We start from the raw sequence: 18,403 nt of genomic DNA, 5'->3' as shown, positions 1-18,403 counted from the left end.
GGCATGGACAAGGACATGGACGCTAGAGAGCACGAATAAACGAGACCAATCTGGCACAGAACAAAGGAAGGAGTGAGCTTATAAACACATGAAGGTAATAGGGAACAGCTGGAGAACCATCAGAGAACAGGGATGACGTCAGACTGATGACACAAAAGGAAGGGCAAGTGACCTGAAACGAGAGGAGAGTTACTTTTCAAATTAAAACATGCAAACCATAAGACAGAAAAACCCAAAACAAGACATCCCTCACCGCGGTGTGACACTTTGCTTGCCGAAGAAGTTGTTTTGGCTCCAACTAGCAGACCAGAACATAATACCATCTTTCATATTCTGCTGTTGTTGTACCCTTATCTTGGTTTTCACTCTGACTTCCTGCCTCCTGATTGCAGACTCCCTGCCTGGGAGGCAACCAGGGCAGCAGCTGCTGGCAATCTGTGATTAAGGCCTGTCCCCATTTAGTTGCTTGGCTGCTACTGACCAGTTGTCAGTCTTTGCCCCTGCTGTCGTGACCACATCCAGTCTGTGTGTTCTTTGCCAACCTAGTGCTACTTGGTATGTCTTTAACTTCCTGCTAATACTTTTTCATTGCTCACATCATTAGTAGTCCTCTCTGCTCGTGGTTCCTCCCAGCAGTGCACTTTGTTTTGTAGCCCCCCCCCCCCCCCTCCCCATTCTTACCTAGTAATTGCGGTGCATTTTTGGTTCTCTTTGGTTCACTGCTATTTTTAGGTTTTTGTGGATTTTTCCATTAAACCTTTTGGTTGTAACTTCCTCTGTCTCCATCTCTGCATTCAGGGTACTCACCATTAAGACACCGTAAGACAGACCTTGGGCAAATTACGGCCAGGGGGCCACATGCAGCCCGTTTGAACTTTTCAATCTGGCCCGCCGGACATTCCCAAATATTTTTTTAGATCTTTAAGATGGAAATGTCTTGAAAAATGTCTTGAAAAAATATATCGCTCTTGAATTAACATTGTAGTCAATACTATGATTAATGTTAATTCAAAATTAAACATGAGCTATAAATAATAATAGAAGTACAATTGTTTGTATATATTGTATATATAATAAGTGCAAAGGTCTATATGTACACAGGGATATTTCACATGCCTGTAATGTGTATAAAATTGAACTACGCTCATGTTTATAATGTTGTTTATAATGTGTATTTATGATAAGTTGTGCAAAGGACTTTTTATAACTTTCGGAAGTTTATTTTGTACTTGAAATTGTTTATAGGGTTAGGCGCAATAAGTGTTTAACTTCAGCCTAAACCCTTTCGGTCTGTAACATTTTTTATTTTCTATCTATGAATGTACAACTTTTTATTTTCAAGCTGTTTTTTTGCTTTGTTGACCATTGACCGAAGAACAATAAACTTGAAACTTGAAACTTGAAAGTGTAGCTGGAATTATGATTCGCAGTGATGTTTTCAAATGACCGTAAGTCTTGAACTATACAAAGTATTTCAATGTTGGAATCTGCATTTATGGATGATAAACCAGTTGCTATGGTAATGTAATTAGTTAACTATTGTTATGTAATTAGTTGCTATGGTAATCTATGTCACAGCAGCTCAGATGAGGCACCAATCAGTGTGGGCGGGAAGCGTTTCACAGACGGGGAAGGAGATTTTCACAACAAAGTTCTTAAGATTAGTGATATATACAATAGAATAGAAAGTACTTTATTGATCACGGGGGGAAATACAGCAAATATCAGATTTAAGGTGGGTTTATCGTTTACCCTTCGTGATCATATTTCACTCTTTGTTGCATTTTGTTGCGTTTTCACTTGATTGTAAAATATGTTGTCATTCATATTTTGTCAATATTCAGTGTTTTATCGGTCATAGAAAAATCTAAAAATTACATTCCGTTTTTTAAGGTGGTCTGTCATAACGTTTTTTTAGCATTCAATCAGACATTATTGTGAGGTTTTGTATTAGTGTTCCTATAAATAGACATACCGGCCAAACCAGAAACATTTTTTTCTTTAAATGTCAAAATAATTGCCCAGGCTTGCCGTAAGACGATCAGTCCTTTTCAAACATCTTTCCAGGGGATATACAGTCATGGTCAAAAGTTTGCATACACTTGTAAAGAACAGAATGTCATGGCTGTCTTGAGTTTCCAATAATTTCTACAACTCCTATGTTTTAGTGATATAGTGATTGGAGAACTTTCATGAAGTTTTGGTTCTTTCTTTTTTTTTTTTTTTTTTTTTTTTTTTTTTAATCCAACAAAACAATACACAACAATACCATAATAATTCAATTCCAAAACCAAACCCGACCTAGCAACATTCAGGATAGTAATAAACAGAGCGATTGTGAGGACACACAAATGTGACACAAAACAATATAAAAGCAGTCAAACAAAAATGAATATTATCAACAACAGCATCAATATTAATAAGAATTTCAACATAGCAGCGATTAACCTACTCAGTGGCCTAGTCGTTAGAGTGTCCGCCCTAAGATAAGTAGGTTGTGAGTTCAAACCCCAGCCGAGTCACACCAAAGACTATAAAAATGGGAACCATTACCTCCCTGCTTGGCACTCAGCATCAAGGGTTGGAATTGGGAGTTAAATCACCAAAAATGATTCCTTGGCGCGGCCACTGCGGCTGCTCACTGCTCCCCTCACCCCCCAGGGGATGATCAAGGGTGATGGGTCAAATTCAGAAAATAATTTTGCCACACCCAAGGTGTGTGTGACAATCATTGGTATTTTAACTTTGAAACATTCCTCATTGACATTATCATTACAGACATTTATAAAAAACAAAAAACAATTGAAAAAAAAACATTTAAAACAAAAATAAAATGAATAGTGTTACAGTAGCTTACACTTGAATCGCATCTCATTAGCTTAATAACACATTGTGTCCAATATTTTCCACAAAGATAAAATAAGTCATATTTATGGTTAATTTAATAGTTAAAACTAATTTAAATTAAATTTAAAGCCTGTATCGGTTGGGGACATCTCTACGCTGCTGATCCGCCTCCGCTTGAGATGGTCTCCTGTGGACGGGACTCTCGCTGCCGTCTTGGATCCGCTTGAACTGAACTCTCGCGGCTGTGTTGGATCCACTATGGATTGAACTTTCACAGTATCATGTTAGACCCGCTCGACATCCATTGCTTTCGGTCCCCTAGAGGGGGGGGTTGCCACATCTGAGGTCTCTCCAAGGTTTCTCATAGTCAGCATTGTCACTGGCGTCCCACTGGATGTGAATTCTCCCTGCCCACTGGGTGTGAGTTTTCCTTGCCCTTTTGTGGGTTCTTCCGAGGATGTTGTAGTCGTAATGATTTGTGCAGTCCTTTGAGACATTTGTGATTTGGGGCTATATAAATAAACATTGAATTAAATAAATAATGGATCCCATATTCCAATATGTGACTCATTATTATCTAATGAGCTGACAGCAGGTGATATGTACAGCAGCTGTGGTCAAAAGTTTACATATGTTTGAAAAAAACATAATGTCATGGCTGTCTTGAGTTTCCAATAATCCTGGGTTCAATCGAACCCTAGGGGTTCGGTGAGTCGGCCTCAGGGGTTCGGCAGAGCCTCCGTCGCGGAGGTCAAGACACACCCGACTCATCGTGTAAATACAAACTTTTGCCTATCGGCGTATTAAGGATACCCCCAAAAAAATGTTCCCTCTAATTTTCCATCTGATTTGCAGGGTGTGTATTTTGTTGTGAGTTCATGCACTGTGTTGGTTTTGTTCTTTGAACATGGTGATGTTAATGCACTGTTCATTTTGTGCACCAGTAAAAAAAAACGGATAACTTTATCTTGAATTTGAAAAAAAAAAAACACATTTTTATTTTTCACTAAAGACGCGTTCGGGGAATGCGACCCCGTTAAGCTTTTCAATCTGGACCGCCGGACATTCCCAAATAGTTTTTTTAGATCTTTAAGATGGAAAGTGTAGCTGCCATTACGACGTGCACTCATGTTTTCTAATGACCGTAAGTCTTGAACTATACTAAGTATTACAATGGTTGGAATCTGCAATGTTGCATGATATTTTAGTGATTAGTGTTGTCCCGATGCCAACATTATTTCGATACTTTTCTAAATAAAGGGGATCCGAAAAAAAGGCATCCTTGGCTTTATTTTAACAAAAGATCTTAGGGTGTGGCGGACCGGTACTTTTCAGAGGTGGTAGGGTACCAAATATGATTCATTACTAGCGCGGTATTCTACCAACACCCATATACCGTACAACCCTACTAGTAACTATGGTAATCTACGTCACAGCAGCTCAGAAGAGGCACCAAGCAGTGTGGGTGGGGAGCGTTTCGACAGAGTGTTTCCGGAGCCTGAAATGTGGGTGTCCGGGACAGATGCAGAAGGAGATTTTTACATGAAAGTTCTAAAGTTTAGTGATTTATCAGATATATCAGTTTCTATATGTTTTTTTACCCTTCGCGTCCGTATTTCGCTGTTGCATTTTTGTTGCATTCGGCTTGATTGTAAAATATGTCGATAGACAGGGATTGTGATGTTCATATGTCGCCAATATTCAAAGTTTTATCGTTCATAGAAAAATTTTAAATTCCATTCCGCTTTTAAGGCGGTCTGTCAGAACATTTTTAGCATTCAATCAGACTTTATTGAGAGGTTTTGTATTAGTTTCCCCAAAAATAGATACACCGGCCCCTGGACAGTTTTTTCTCTAAATTTGGCACCTGAGTCAAAATAATTGCCCAGGCCTGGCCTAAATGAAAGTGGCGGGGTTCGGTACCTCCAACAAGGTTAAGATCCACTGCCCTAGGAGGATCAAATCCAGCTCAGTACTGATTTGTACCTCCTTGCAACAGACCGGTGGTCCACCATTAGGCCAGCTGGGATAGGCTCCCGTGCCCTTGATCAGGATGAACCATATAGAAAAAATATAAATGCACTCCAAGTGCGTCGTAAGCCCCAGCAGTGAGAACCGAGTGGGTTCATTTGTGTTTTTCCCATCAACATAACCCACTTAGCAAATTCATTGTGTGTTTGTAAAGGGCGCAGACAACGGACGAACGGCCTTTCATGTCTAACAAAGCCTGTCGCGTAAAATCCAACTCGCTGCATGTCTCAAATGGCGCCTTTTAAGCACCTTCCTCTGTCATTTCTGCCCGAGTAATGAGAACGGATGTTGTGGAATTTCAGTGCCGAGAAATGAGGACACCATCAAGGTGTCAAACAAACGGTTCCTCTCCGTGGAAATGTGCGTGGGCGACAATACCAACAAAGGTGAATCAATGCGTTTCCCCCAAAAGGAAGGCACAAAAAGAGGTTTACCAGACCGGTTTGATTGTGTGTCGCCGACACCCTGGGGAGGTCATTAGCTGGTGATGTGGAGTCTATCAATCCTCACAGAATGCTGTTGTCTACATTGACTACCATGCAAATACCTGTATAGCAAACGGCTTGAAGGATTTTTATGGAGATTTAACAGAGACCCAAAGAAGAGTCTCTGAGTCAACGACTCAACATTCATGTTGAATAGGACCTTTTAAGAAAATCCTTAAATATACAGAACGTACACAACAGGTGGACAGATACCCATAGGAAACAAATAAGTGAAGAAGTATTGTTAGGGAATGACAGGTATTAGACCCAGGGTGTCAAACTCATTTTAGCTCAGGAAAATCTATTTCCAAGCGGGCCTTGTGGAGAGACGAAGCCAATGGGCCGACAGCGGGGTAGGCAAACTGTGGTCCTACTCAAGATGGCGGCCAGGAGGTGGAGTATGCAGCGGAGCGGAGAGGCGGGGCGGGCTTGGAGCGATGCTGTAGCGATCAGAACCAGGTACGTAACACACACACACCGGCTCTCAATCTGTGCATCTCCTCCTGCTGTATAAAAGGGGGAGAAGGAGGAGCAATCGGGGCAGAAGGAGTAGGAGAACCGGCAGGACAACAAACCAAGGGAGAACCACCGAGAGCCACCAAGCCACCAAAACCAGCACAGGAAGACGCGGACGACTGAAAAGGAGACCGGCGCGAGCAGCATAGGAGGAGCTGAAAGAGCGACCGACCAACACTACGAGCAGCTTTATTGCAAAATAGAGAGTCAAAACCTGTCCTTCATCAATGGTCCATGCAACCCACATGATGGCGGCAGGAAGCCGTTCACAGACCGAAATGGTAAAATCATGACATGATAACTTCAAAATAAAGACAACTACAGGTGGTTTTCTTTGTTTTACTTCGGCCAAATATAGAACGACCACATTCTGAAAACGTACAAATCACAAATAATTTGTTGAAAGTTTGTTGAAAATTCTGAGGAAATTAGTGCGGTTTCAAAAACACAGTGAGCTTGGATTCAGTCTCAGTGTATCTGCAAAGCCAGGATTAAGTCACAGTCTTTCTGGTATTGAACAAAAAACATGTAAACTCTTCGAAGTATCAAATAACTCCTTTGTCATGTCCACGTATCAATCCAGTGCTAACTCAACAAACCGTAAGAAACGGAGGTTAAAAAAAAAAAAAACATTTCAAAAGGGTTAAGTTCACTTTTCTCGTGTTTGACAGAGACATTTTGGGGGAGTAAGGGTGCCAAACAACGATGTGTTCGAAGCAGAAGACATAAAGGCAGGTCCTTTCCATCCTTCCACTTTCTATCTGTCACGGCTTGGTATGACACGTATTACGAGGAACCCAAGGATGCAGACAAACAAAAGGTGAGTAGAACAGTCTCTTTACTCTGAATAAATTACTCACAACTGAGAGTGCTCCACAAAGGAGAGAACTAAAGGCGACGAAGCAAAAGGTAAACTCAAAATGGGCTTTGTGACAAAACAACAAAAGCTATCTAATAATAATGACTAAACTTAGTCTGGAGTTGCAAGACATGCAACCACTAGACCAGGAAGTAGGCTGGATGGCACCAGGAGCAATCAGGATAACACGTAGGAATGGTCACGGAAGTTGTCGGAAATGGAGCCAAGGAGTAGAATCGCCAAGTGCCATCCAGCTGTCAAGGTGCAGATTAATATCCTCCAGGAAAATGGGAAGCAGCTGTGCACGTCTCGCAACTCCGCCCACAAGAGGAAGACAGGAACTCTAGGGGAAAAAGGACTGGAGTGAGGTCAGAAGGTCAACTGCACAAACAAAGGAAAAACCGAATACAAACCACAAGGTGGCAGCAGGTGGTGACACTATCATTGTAACTGAGCTACTGTGTGGAACAATTTCCCTTGTAGATCATTAAAGTTTGTGTAAGTCTAAGTCTAAGTTTTAAGTTTCTCGTGGGTCGAGGAGGAGGAACCACAGTCACACTTTACTGTGTACCTCTCGCTTGGCCTCGTCATAAACCGTTTACTTGCCAAACAGAATTGCTGTTGTGACATCCACTGGACACATTTAGAACAGCAGTTAATTTTGTTTAAAAAAAAAAAAAAACACACATGAAACACATGAAATAACACAGCAAAAAGAGTTTCTGTTTTTTTTTTGCTTTGTTTCTACTGGTATGTGTAAACCAAGGGTCTTAGACACCCGGCCCGCGACTTTTACATGAATTGTGCTTGGCATCATTACACTTGTCAGACCTCACAAATTTTCCGGGAGGTTCCCCAATTCTCACAGCAACCATTCTCCTGAATATCTACTGATGGTCACCCAGATAATAATAAGGGCGTGCTATGAAGCCACTGTCTTTGACGCCTTCTACAACATGTACAAAAAACTTACCAGCAGAGTAAAATGTTGTATGTGGCTTCCACAGATAGACGTACATTACTGCAAGGCATAGTTGTTCAACAGCCATACAGGCCACACTGAAGGTTGTGATGTAAACAATTTTAACACTCTTACTAATATTCGCCAAACTCTGAACCCACACCAAACAAGAATGACAAACATATTTTGGGAAAACATCCTCACAGTAACACAACATAAACACAACACAACAAATACCCAGAATCCTTCGGATCCATGACTCTTCCTGACTATATTATGCACCCCGCTAGCACCAAACCCCCCCCCCCATTAGTCGGTTGAGATGGGCGGGGTTGGGGGCACGGGGGGTGTATAATATAGCCAGGAAGAGTCACAGAAGCATGAGATTGTGGGTATTTGTTCTGTTCTGTTTATGTTATCTTACTGTGAGGATGTTTTCCTGAAATGTGTTTGTCATTCTTGTTTGGTGTGGGTTCAGTGTGTGGCGCATATTAGTAAGAGTGTTAAAGTTGTTTATATCACAACCTTCAGTGTAACCTGTGTGGCTGTTGACCAAGTATGCCTTGCAATCTCGTAAGTTTGATGACAGAAGCAGAGGAATGCATGCGTCTGGCTGGCACACAGATAGCATGGTGTAAAGGTGGCGCGATGACATGTAGTTTAGGACGTTAAAAGTAAAGCCTTCACGGCACACCCTCTATATTGTAGTCCGAGGGAAAATCGAAGAATGTTAGCCCCGAGTGATGTCCGGGAGAAGCACCAAAATCGGCAATTCTGCAGCTGAGCCACATCAGAGTGGGCAAAGAGCCGCATGCAGCTGCAGAGCCGCGGATTGCCAACCTGTGATCTATAAACTATTGTGATTTTAAAATGATTTACATTTTGGGGGTAAATTGTAGTTGAAAAACTAAGAAATATGTTTCTGAAAAGTCTAGAGGGGGAGGGGGGCTCACTCACATTTTTGGTCCTCTCCAAGGTTTCTCATAGTCATTCATATTGACGTCCCACTGGCTTGTGAGTTTTTCCTGGCCCTTTTGTGGGCTCTGAACCGAGGATGTTGTTGTGGCTTGTGCAGCCCTTTGAGACACTTGTGATTTCGGGCTACATAAATAAACATTGATTGATTGATTGAAGTCTAAATCAGCAGGATTTTTTTACGAACTCCTGCAGTGCCTTGTTGGTATACTGAATTGCATCATGATATTATTACATAACTGCCTCTGTTGTTTTTTTTATGAAAAACTATGTAGATTTTAGCGTAAAAAACTGTAGATTTCAGAATTTTAAAAAAGCGTCTGAAGTTTGGGGAACCTGCCTGTCCTGACGGAATGTTTGTTGTTATGGACTATGGACCCTTGGGAGAATTGGAGAGTTGTGAGTCTGGTCAGTCCAGGACAGTGAAGACATCTACCTATTCCCTACCTGGTGTATCGACAACTAAAGCTGCCACAAATGATTGAAGCTGTGGGCACTTAGACTTTTGCGGTATCTGGACTAAATTCCAAACTGGATAACATCCCGGAGACACTGTCCTCTCTGCAAAGCGAAATAATGATCAATTGGAGAGCCTGAACAGAAAGCAAGAGCACACGAACCTTTGGAATGTATTTGTTCGCACTAACCAAAACAATCCTTATCCAGAAATTGGCTCCAACTGCACTGGCCTTGGCAGAGTCATGCAGTGAGACCATTGCTGCAAAAGACCCTCTGGATCCCTTCCTCTTTTTTCAAAGATATTGATTCTGCTACGTGATGCCAAACAAAGCGATTTCCAGGCCAACGGACAAACACGCACCCATGGACAACTACTACACAGATATACACACATACACTCCACGCCAATCGAATGCCTTTGCCGCTTCATCCCTCGCGGTATGATGAACTTTGGATGATGCCAGTCTCACGTTTTTGTGTGTCGTAAATATGTTATTGTTGCCCGAGGTTTTTTTGTGGTCTCAAACCGAGACACACAGACTGTACAGTGTGTATCAGAGCATTATTCTTCCTCCTAATTTGAGCCATACTTCTGAAATAGTTCTTCTTTTAGTGCACATTGTGTGTTCTGGAAGGCAAATATGATACATGCAATTATTCAGATGCAAAAGGCACTTCTAATAAAAAGAAACGAGCCGTGCTGATGTGAAGTAAAAGCACAAGTTTAGCAGACATCAATAAAGCCATAAATGCAATGGAAGCAGCGATAAACTACGCCTTTTAAAATCTTCCCCGCATTTCCACACTCATACGGCATATTGCAACTGCAAAATTCAGGAGACAAGAACAACGTTTTTTTTTCCGTCACCATGCACCGTCTTTCTTCATCTTGTTTCATCTGAGAGTTTTTTAAAAATTCATCAGCGCTCCAGACAAAAACACTTCAGTCGAGACTTTTATTGTTTTTTTATTAATAGCTTGTTTGTCGTCATAAATTATTTTGTACTGCGGTGATGAATATGTAAAGAAAATTGCCAGGAAAAAGCTCCTAAGTGTTCTTCCAACCATAGAAGGCAAACAAAAGTTTTTTTTAAATGTATTTGACAAAACAAATGTGGTTAAATATATATTTATATATTTATATATATATATATATTTATATATATATATATATATATATATATATATATATATATATATATATATATATATATATATATATATATATATGTAATAGTGTGATGTTGTTGCGCTATATTATGAACGAGACAGGGTGTTGTGTTTTATTTTGAAGTATTGGTTTTATTTTGAAGAACCGGATGTCTGGTGCAGGAAGTGACTCTGCGGTTTTTTTCGGATTTTTACTTCCTCTTCTATCGGACTTTTGCTGATGAGGTAATAGCTCTTCATTGCTCTGTGTTTCTTGTGTAAATATTATTTCTGAACTTTCATAATACTTTAAAAGTTAAAACATTAATGTTGTAGGTATAAGTGATGTGTTGTTTTAAGTATTTTTTTTATGCACAATTTTGTTAAATAAGGATTAGGGCGTCGAACGTTTGAAATGTTTGATCATAATTACACATGGTATTTACGCAGGTATCACTCCGCCAGAAAAGTACAGACCTGTGTATGTGTTTCATGTTTCCAACAAAGGTATGTGGATTTGTGTATTATTATTATTTTTTTGTGATAAAACGTTTTTGTTAATGTAATTTAAATTATTATTTTTTTGTATGAATGAATGTTGTTTATTCTCTCTTCTGTCGGACTTTTGCTGATAAGGTATCACTCCGCCAGAAAAGTAGAGACCTGTGTATGTGTTTCATGTTTCAAACAAAGGTGTCCAATAAATGATGAAACGACGGAATGGTCAACGCTGAATAAGACTCACTACACACACACACACACACACACACACACACACACATATATATATATATATATATATATATATACACACACACACACACACACACACCAACATTGATACATGGATGATACAGCAGAGGATTGGGAGAATGTCATGTGGTCAAATGAAACCAAAATAGAACTTTTTGGTATAAACTCAATTAGTTGTGTTTGGAGGAAGAAGAATACTGAGTTGCATCCCAAGAACACCAGACCTACTGTGAAGCAGTAGGTATGGGCGCTCCCCACCCAAACCACGCCCCCAACCACGCCTACTTATCACCCCCCACCTATCGAAATCGGAGGTTTCAAGGTTGGCAAGTATGTTGTAAGACAAACACTTTATCGCCGTGGTTATTGTATTGCTACGTGTTTGACATTATTTAAGACTTTATCGTGCCCGGAAAATAACAGTTTGTCTCATCTGTGGGATTAATGACATTTAAAGGACTATTGTTAGTCCGATGTTGATGCGATAAAACCTCTTTCTTGTTTGGAAGATGCACACATTTGTAACTTTTATTTCTTCTTGCACATAATAAATATGTACAATGTGTTTTGGATGTATTTATTTATGTAAAAATTGTCATTAAATGTAATGTTGCCTGACAAAAAGTGATTCGACGTAATATTTTGATATTTACACATCCCATATTTACACACACGTATTTTACGAGAATACACTTATGAGCATTACATATATCAAAATTAAGTACCGACTGTACTGTTTACTTGTTTAAATACCCTTTTTAGAACAAATATCTACCCAAATTAAACCTTTGAGAAACATATCTAAAAAAATAAAAATTAAATTCCCCATGTTCCTTTAGGGCAGACCTGGGCATTCTGCGTCCGTGTCCGGTCCGCGTGAAGCCAATCATAAATTACAAAATACATTTTAAAAAGTATCTAAGTCTAGTGTGCAATACAACGATGCTGCTTTTTGTCACACCGCGGTGAGGGAAGTCTTGTCTTGGTTTTTTTCTGTCTTGTGATTTGCATGTTTTATTTTGAAAAGCAACTCCTCTTGTTTCAGATCACGGGCCCTTCCTCTTGTGTCACCAGTCTGACGTTATCCCTGACCCTTGATTGTTTCCACCTGTTTCCCATTACCCTCATGTTCCATTTAAGTTCATGCCTCCCCTTGTTCTGTGCCAGATCGTCTCGAGCTTTCGTGTCAGTCTAGCATCCAAGTCCATGTTCATGTTTGTATCCATGTTTTGCTTCTTCCCACGTCTACTTCCATGGAACAAAGAATCCCATGCTGTAATTTTGAATTTCACTTTTTCTCCTCCTCAGAGCAACCTTTGTTAATCGAGCCTTTGTCCAACCAATGTGGTGAGTTTTGTATTTTTCTTAATACCTTTTCTTCCTCAAAGATTGAGTGAATTTTTATTCATCTTTATAAGAGTAGAAATATTTATAGCCATTTTTTGTTCTTCCTCCTGTTGGAGCTCTTCATGATAAAAAAATGTTATAGCAGATACGACACTAATTGTAGTTTGTTTTTTTGTTAGTTTATTCTTCCTTTTTTGGAGGATTTTCAGTTTATCCCTTTTTTGAATTTTTTCCGCTGACGTATTTTGTTTAAATCAATAAGTGCATATCACTCTGTAGGTTTAAAAGTTGTTTCAAAATAAAAGCTTTATTAGAACCTCATCTCTGCATCTTAATCTACTCCTTATTCAAAGCCTGACACTTTTGTTTTGAAAAGCGTTATTTTTATTACTTCCACGTGCACGCATGTGCGTGCGTGAATGTGAGCAGCGGCAATTAAAAATTACAAAATACAATTTTAAATAACATCTATGTCGTGTGTGCAATACAACTGTACTGCTTTTATTTTGAAAGGTGTTATTTATGGACCTATGTTCGTGTGTAACCAGTGAGTGAAGGTGCACAGCGGAAAATGATGCCCGGTTGCCACCGAGATGTCAGCTCACGCTAAAAAAAGAAAAGTTGATGATGAATGCCGTGTTTTCAACAAATTACGGACTGCTAAGTATTTCTTTACAGAAAATAAAGGTAAAGCTGTGTGCTTAATTTGTGGTGCACAGGTTGCTGTGTTTAAAGAACATAATTTGAATCGCCACTACACGACGAAGCACGAGGAAAAATACCAGAATCTGTCTGATGCAGAGCGCGCAAGGGAGGCTGATGCCTTGATGGTTAAACGGCAAACCCAACAAGGACTTTTTGTCAAATTTCACACCCCCAGAGATGTCCCGTCAGGACAAGTTTTGTAATTTCTCACAAAATCGCCAGAAAAAGTAAGTTTATTAAGGAGTGCTTATTTGACCCTGTTGTGCTGATATGCCCGGAGAAGGGGGGTGCATTTGAGAACGTGTCACTCTCACGACGCACTGTAACGAGGCGGGTTGAGACCATCGCTGGAAACTTGGAGCTTCAGCTGAAGAACAGAACGGCCCACTTTGACTGTTTTTCGCTGGCTTTGGATGAGAGCTGCCATGTATGTGACATCGCCGAGCTGCTCATCTTCTTACGTGGGATAACTGCAGACTTTCAAATCACGGAGGAGCTGGCAGCCATGCAGTCAATTAAAAGGGACAACCACAGGTAATGACTTCTTCACAGAGCTAAATGCGTGTTTGGACATGTTAGGACTGAAATGGGACAAGCTGGCAGGTGTGACAACAGATGGTTGTCCAAATCTGATGGGGAAAAATGTTGGACTTTTTAAGAGGATGCAGGATAAAGTGACATAAATTAACCCTGTGCAGAAATTAATATTTCTGCATTGTGTTATACATCAGGAAGTGTTGTGTAAGACAGTGTTAAAAATAATAACCATCAAAAGCAATCTGCTTTTGTATAAAGTTAAGTTAGGTTAAATGAAATTAATATTATTGTTATTATTAATTATTGTTATTTAATATTATTTATCTTATGGTATATAAAAAATAATATTGAGCAAAATTTATTTTAAATATTGTCGATGTGGCCCTCCAGCTGTGCTTGGGTTGCTCATGCGGCCCCTGGTAAAAAATTTATTGCGCACCCCTGATTTAGGGGCTCCATAGTATATGCCATGTTATGCAGAGTTGATTTATTACTTTGTACAGTCATTTTATTAACCTTAATAAAACCCTGCTCAGTGGCCTTTTGGTTAGAGTGTCCGTCCTGAGACTGGAAGTTCGTGAGTTCAAACCCCGGCCGAGTCATACCATCCATTTTCTGCCGCTTATTCCCGTTCGGGGTCGCGGGGGGCGCTGGCGCCTATCTCAGCTACAATCGGGCGGAAGGCGGGGTACACCCTGGACAAGTCGCCACCTCATCGCAGGGCCAACACAGATAGACAGACAACATTCACACTCACATTCACACACTAGGGCCAATTTAGTGTTGCCAATCAACCTATCCCCAGGTGCATGTCTTTGGAAGTGGGAGGAAGCCGGAGTACCCGGAGGGAACCCACGCATTCACGGGGAGAACATGCAAACTCCACACAGAAAGATCCCGAGCCTGGATTTGAACCCAGGACTGCAGGACCTTCGTATTGTGAGGCAGACGCACTAACCCCTCTGCCACCGTGAAGTCATACCAAAGACTATAAAAATGGAACCGATTGCCTCCATGCTTGCACTAAGCATCAAGGGTTGGAATTGGGGGTTAAATCACCAAATGATTCCTGAGCGTGGCCACCGCTGCTGCTCACTGCTCCCCTTACCTCCCAGAATGTGAAACAAAGGGATGGGTCAAATTGAGAGGATAATTTCACCACACCTAGCGTGTGTGAGACTATCGGTGGGACTTTACTTTTAAGTGAAGTGAATTATATTTATATAGCGCCTTTTCTCTAGAGACTCAAAGCGCTTTACATAGTGAAACCCAATATCTAAGTTACATTCAAACCAGTGTTGGTGGCACTGGGAGCAGGTGGATAAAGTGTCTTGCCCAAGGACACAACGGCAGTGACTAGGATGGCGGAAGCGGGAATCGAATCTGCAACCCTCAAGTTGCTGGCACGGCCACTCTACCAACCGAGCTAAACCGCCCCATACTTTAAAAGTGGAATCAAGAAATCTTTAAAGAGGCATTTTCCTTTATATTTTAGTCGAACAAAACTGGACTAAAACTAAAGTGATTCAAATGACTAAAATATTACTAAATCCATATTAAAAACTGCTGCCAAAATGAACACTGTTGGAATGAGGGAGGATTTAGAGTGGTGCTGATAAGTTCCGCAACTTTAAATTCACATAGTGGAGGGAAAAAAAGTCCTCCTCTCTTTCCAATACCCAATTAAAGAGGTTGGACCTAATGGGCACGCCTGCTCTACAGTAATTGTGTGGAAAACTGTGGCGACGGAGCTGGCATTTTTTTAAATAAAAACTACAGATTTTATTGGAAGCGGTGGCGACTTGTCCAGGGTGTAACCCGCCTACTGCCTGAATGCAGCTGAGATAGGCACCATGCAGCGACCCTAAAAGGGACAAGCGGTAGAAAATGGATGGATGGGCTAGTAAAAAAAGATTTCATATTGATGTGTCGACTTTTAACCTCGGTTGTCTGTGAATTTCATTCAATATCAACAGTGTCCTGGTTTCAGAATGGAACAACGCTCTTTAAAGATCTACTGAAATGAGATTTTCTTATTTAAACGGGGATAGCAAGTCCATTGTATGTGTCATACTTGATCATTTCGGGATATTGCTATATTTTTGCTGATTTAGTAGAGAACATTGACGATAAAGTTGGCAACTTTTGGTCGCTAATAAAAAAGCCTTGCCTTTACCGGAAGTAGCAGACGATGACGTCACCGGTGTGAGGGCTCTGTCACGCCAAATTTCTTCTCCCTTCAACAACCCCCCCACCCCAACCCCTCCCCCCCCCCCCCCCACCCCTCAATTACTTCCGGGGTCATGATTAATACAGACGTTTTGTTTGTTAACGCTATATTATAAAAAAAAATTAAAAAACAATTTACAAACACAAGCTATGGGATGACATAAGAGGAAACATGACCCCTTGAAGTAAATGCGTCATCCCATAGCTTGTGTTTGTAAATTGTTTTTTAATTTTTTTATATTATAGCGTTAACAAAACGTCTGTATTTTTATAATATAGCGTTATATTTTTATAATATAGCGTTAACAAAACGTCTGTCTTAATCATGACCCCGGAAGTAATTGGGGGGGGGGAATTTGGCCGAGAAAGCGACGATTTCCCCATTAATTTGAGCGAGGATGAAAGATTTGTGGATGAGGAAATTTAGAGAGAAGGACTAGAAAAAAAAAGACAACAAAATTAAGTTTAAAAAAAAACAGGCGATTGCATTGGGAGCGATTCAGATGTTTTTAGACACAATTACTAGGATAATTCTGGGAAAACCCTTATCTTTCTATTGTGTTGCTAGTGTTTTAGTGAGTTAAATAGTACCTCATAGTCGGAGGAGGTGTGTCCACGGGTGTTTTGACGCCAGTCTGAGAGAATTCACAAAGCTGCAGCAGGACAGAAGCTCCGCTGATCTCTGGTAAGAGGCGATTTTTTACCACAATTATTCTCACCGAAACCTACCGGTTGACAAGTGGTCGGGATCCATGTTCGCTTGACCGCTCTGATCCATAGTAAAGCTTCACCTCTGGGAATTTTAAACAAGGAAACACTGTGTGTTTGTGTGGCTAAAGGCTAAAGCTTCCCACCTCCATCGTTTTACTTTGACTTCTCCATTATTAATTGAACAAATTGCAAAAGATTCAGCAACACAGATGTCCAAAATACTGTGTAATTGCGCGATGAAAAGAGACGACTTTTAGCCGCAAGTGATGCTGGGCTGATATGTCCCCTCCAACCAATAACGTCACAAACACGCGTCATCATTCCGCGACGTTTTCAACAGGAAACTCCGCGGGAAATTTAAAATTGTAATTTACTAAACTAAAAAGGCCGTATTGGCATGTGTTGCAATGTTAATATTTCATCATTGATATATAAACTATCAGACTGCGTGGTCGGTAGTAGTGGGTTTCAGTAGGCCTTTAAAGACTTGGCTTGAAGAACACCCCAAATGTACGAATTTGACGTTTGACCTATGTAGTCGTCACAATCGTGCGTCTTTCAAAATCTATATCCATACCTCATTATGTGAATCATAACTCACTTCACTATTTATCTAAGAGAATGGTTGTATTTATTATTTATTGATTTTCTACCGCTACCGCTTGTCCTTTTCGGGATCGCGGGGGGTCGCTGGAGCCTATCTCAATTGCATTCGGGCGTAAGGCGAGGTATACCCTGGACAAGTCGCCACCTCGTCACAGTGAATGTGTTAGGATTTGCTTTGAGAAGGAAAATTGATAGAATTTTTAAAAGTTCAGCTTCTTCCAACTTCTTTTCAGACATGTTGTAAGGAGAAATTTGGATGTCGTGGTGGTTTGTGCAGCCCTTTGAGACACTAGTGATTTAGGGCTATATAAGTAAACATTGATTGATTGATTGATTGATAATCAGAGGATCTTTTGTTTGGCATTAAATGACCATTAAAAAAGAAGTCACACACACTCGGACAATGCAGGTGTAAAGTAGACTAAAAATGTGTAGTTTGCCATTCAATGCTAGTCAGGTTATGTGACTTCAACAAAACCCAAAACCAGTGATTGATTGATTGAGACTTTCATTAGTAGATTGCACAGTTCAGTACATATTCCGTACAATTGACCACTAAATGGCAAAACCCGAATAAGTTTTTCAACTTGTTTAAGTCGGGGTCCACGTTAATCAATTCATGGTAAAGTGAAGTTGGCACATTGTGTAATTCATAAATAAAAACAGAATGCAATGATTTGCAAATCCTTTTCAACTTATTTTCAATTGAATAGACTGCAAAGACAAGATACTTAATGTTCGAACTGAGAAACTCGTTTGTTTTATTTGCAAATAATCGTGAATTTAAAATTTAATGGCAGGAACACATTGCAAAAAAGTTGGCACAGGGGCATTTTTACCACTTTGTTACATGGCCTTTCCTTTTAACAACATTTAGTAAACGTTTGGGAACTGAGGAGACTAATTTTCGAATCTTTTAAGGTGGAATTCTTTCCCATTCTGGATTCATGTACGGCTTAAGTTGTTCAACAGTCCGGTGTCTCCGTTGTCGTATTTTAGGCTTCATATTGCGCCACACATTTTAAATGGGAGACAGGTCTGGACTACAGGCAGGCTAGTCTAGTACCCACACTCTTTTACTATGAAGCCACACTGTTTGCATTGTCTTGCTGAAATAAGCAGGGGCGTCCATGATAACGTTGCTTAGATGGCAACATATGTTGCTCCAAAACCTGTATGTATCTTTCAGCATCAATGGTGCCTTCACAGATGTGTAAGTTACCCATGCCTTGG

At 40.4% G+C, this 18,403-nt stretch overlaps 1 protein-coding gene across 1 annotated transcript in view; it reads left to right on the top strand.

Annotated features, from left to right (window-relative positions):
• The first annotated feature begins 10,522 nt into the window (after positions 1-10,522).
• Positions 10,523-18,403, top strand: part of LOC133550015 (uncharacterized) — a 138,810-nt gene continuing 130,929 nt past the window's right edge. The window contains exon 1 of the mRNA XM_061896005.1: positions 10,523-12,382. The gene's annotated coding sequence lies outside the window, so the exon portion shown is untranslated. The remainder of the gene's footprint in view (positions 12,383-18,403) is intronic.

This window comes from Nerophis ophidion, linkage group LG03 (assembly GCF_033978795.1).
Source record: "Nerophis ophidion isolate RoL-2023_Sa linkage group LG03, RoL_Noph_v1.0, whole genome shotgun sequence".
Lineage (NCBI taxonomy): Eukaryota > Metazoa > Chordata > Actinopteri > Syngnathiformes > Syngnathidae > Nerophis > Nerophis ophidion.
The sequence above is the reverse complement of the archived record's forward strand: the minus strand, read 5'-3'. Positions and strand labels throughout refer to the sequence as shown.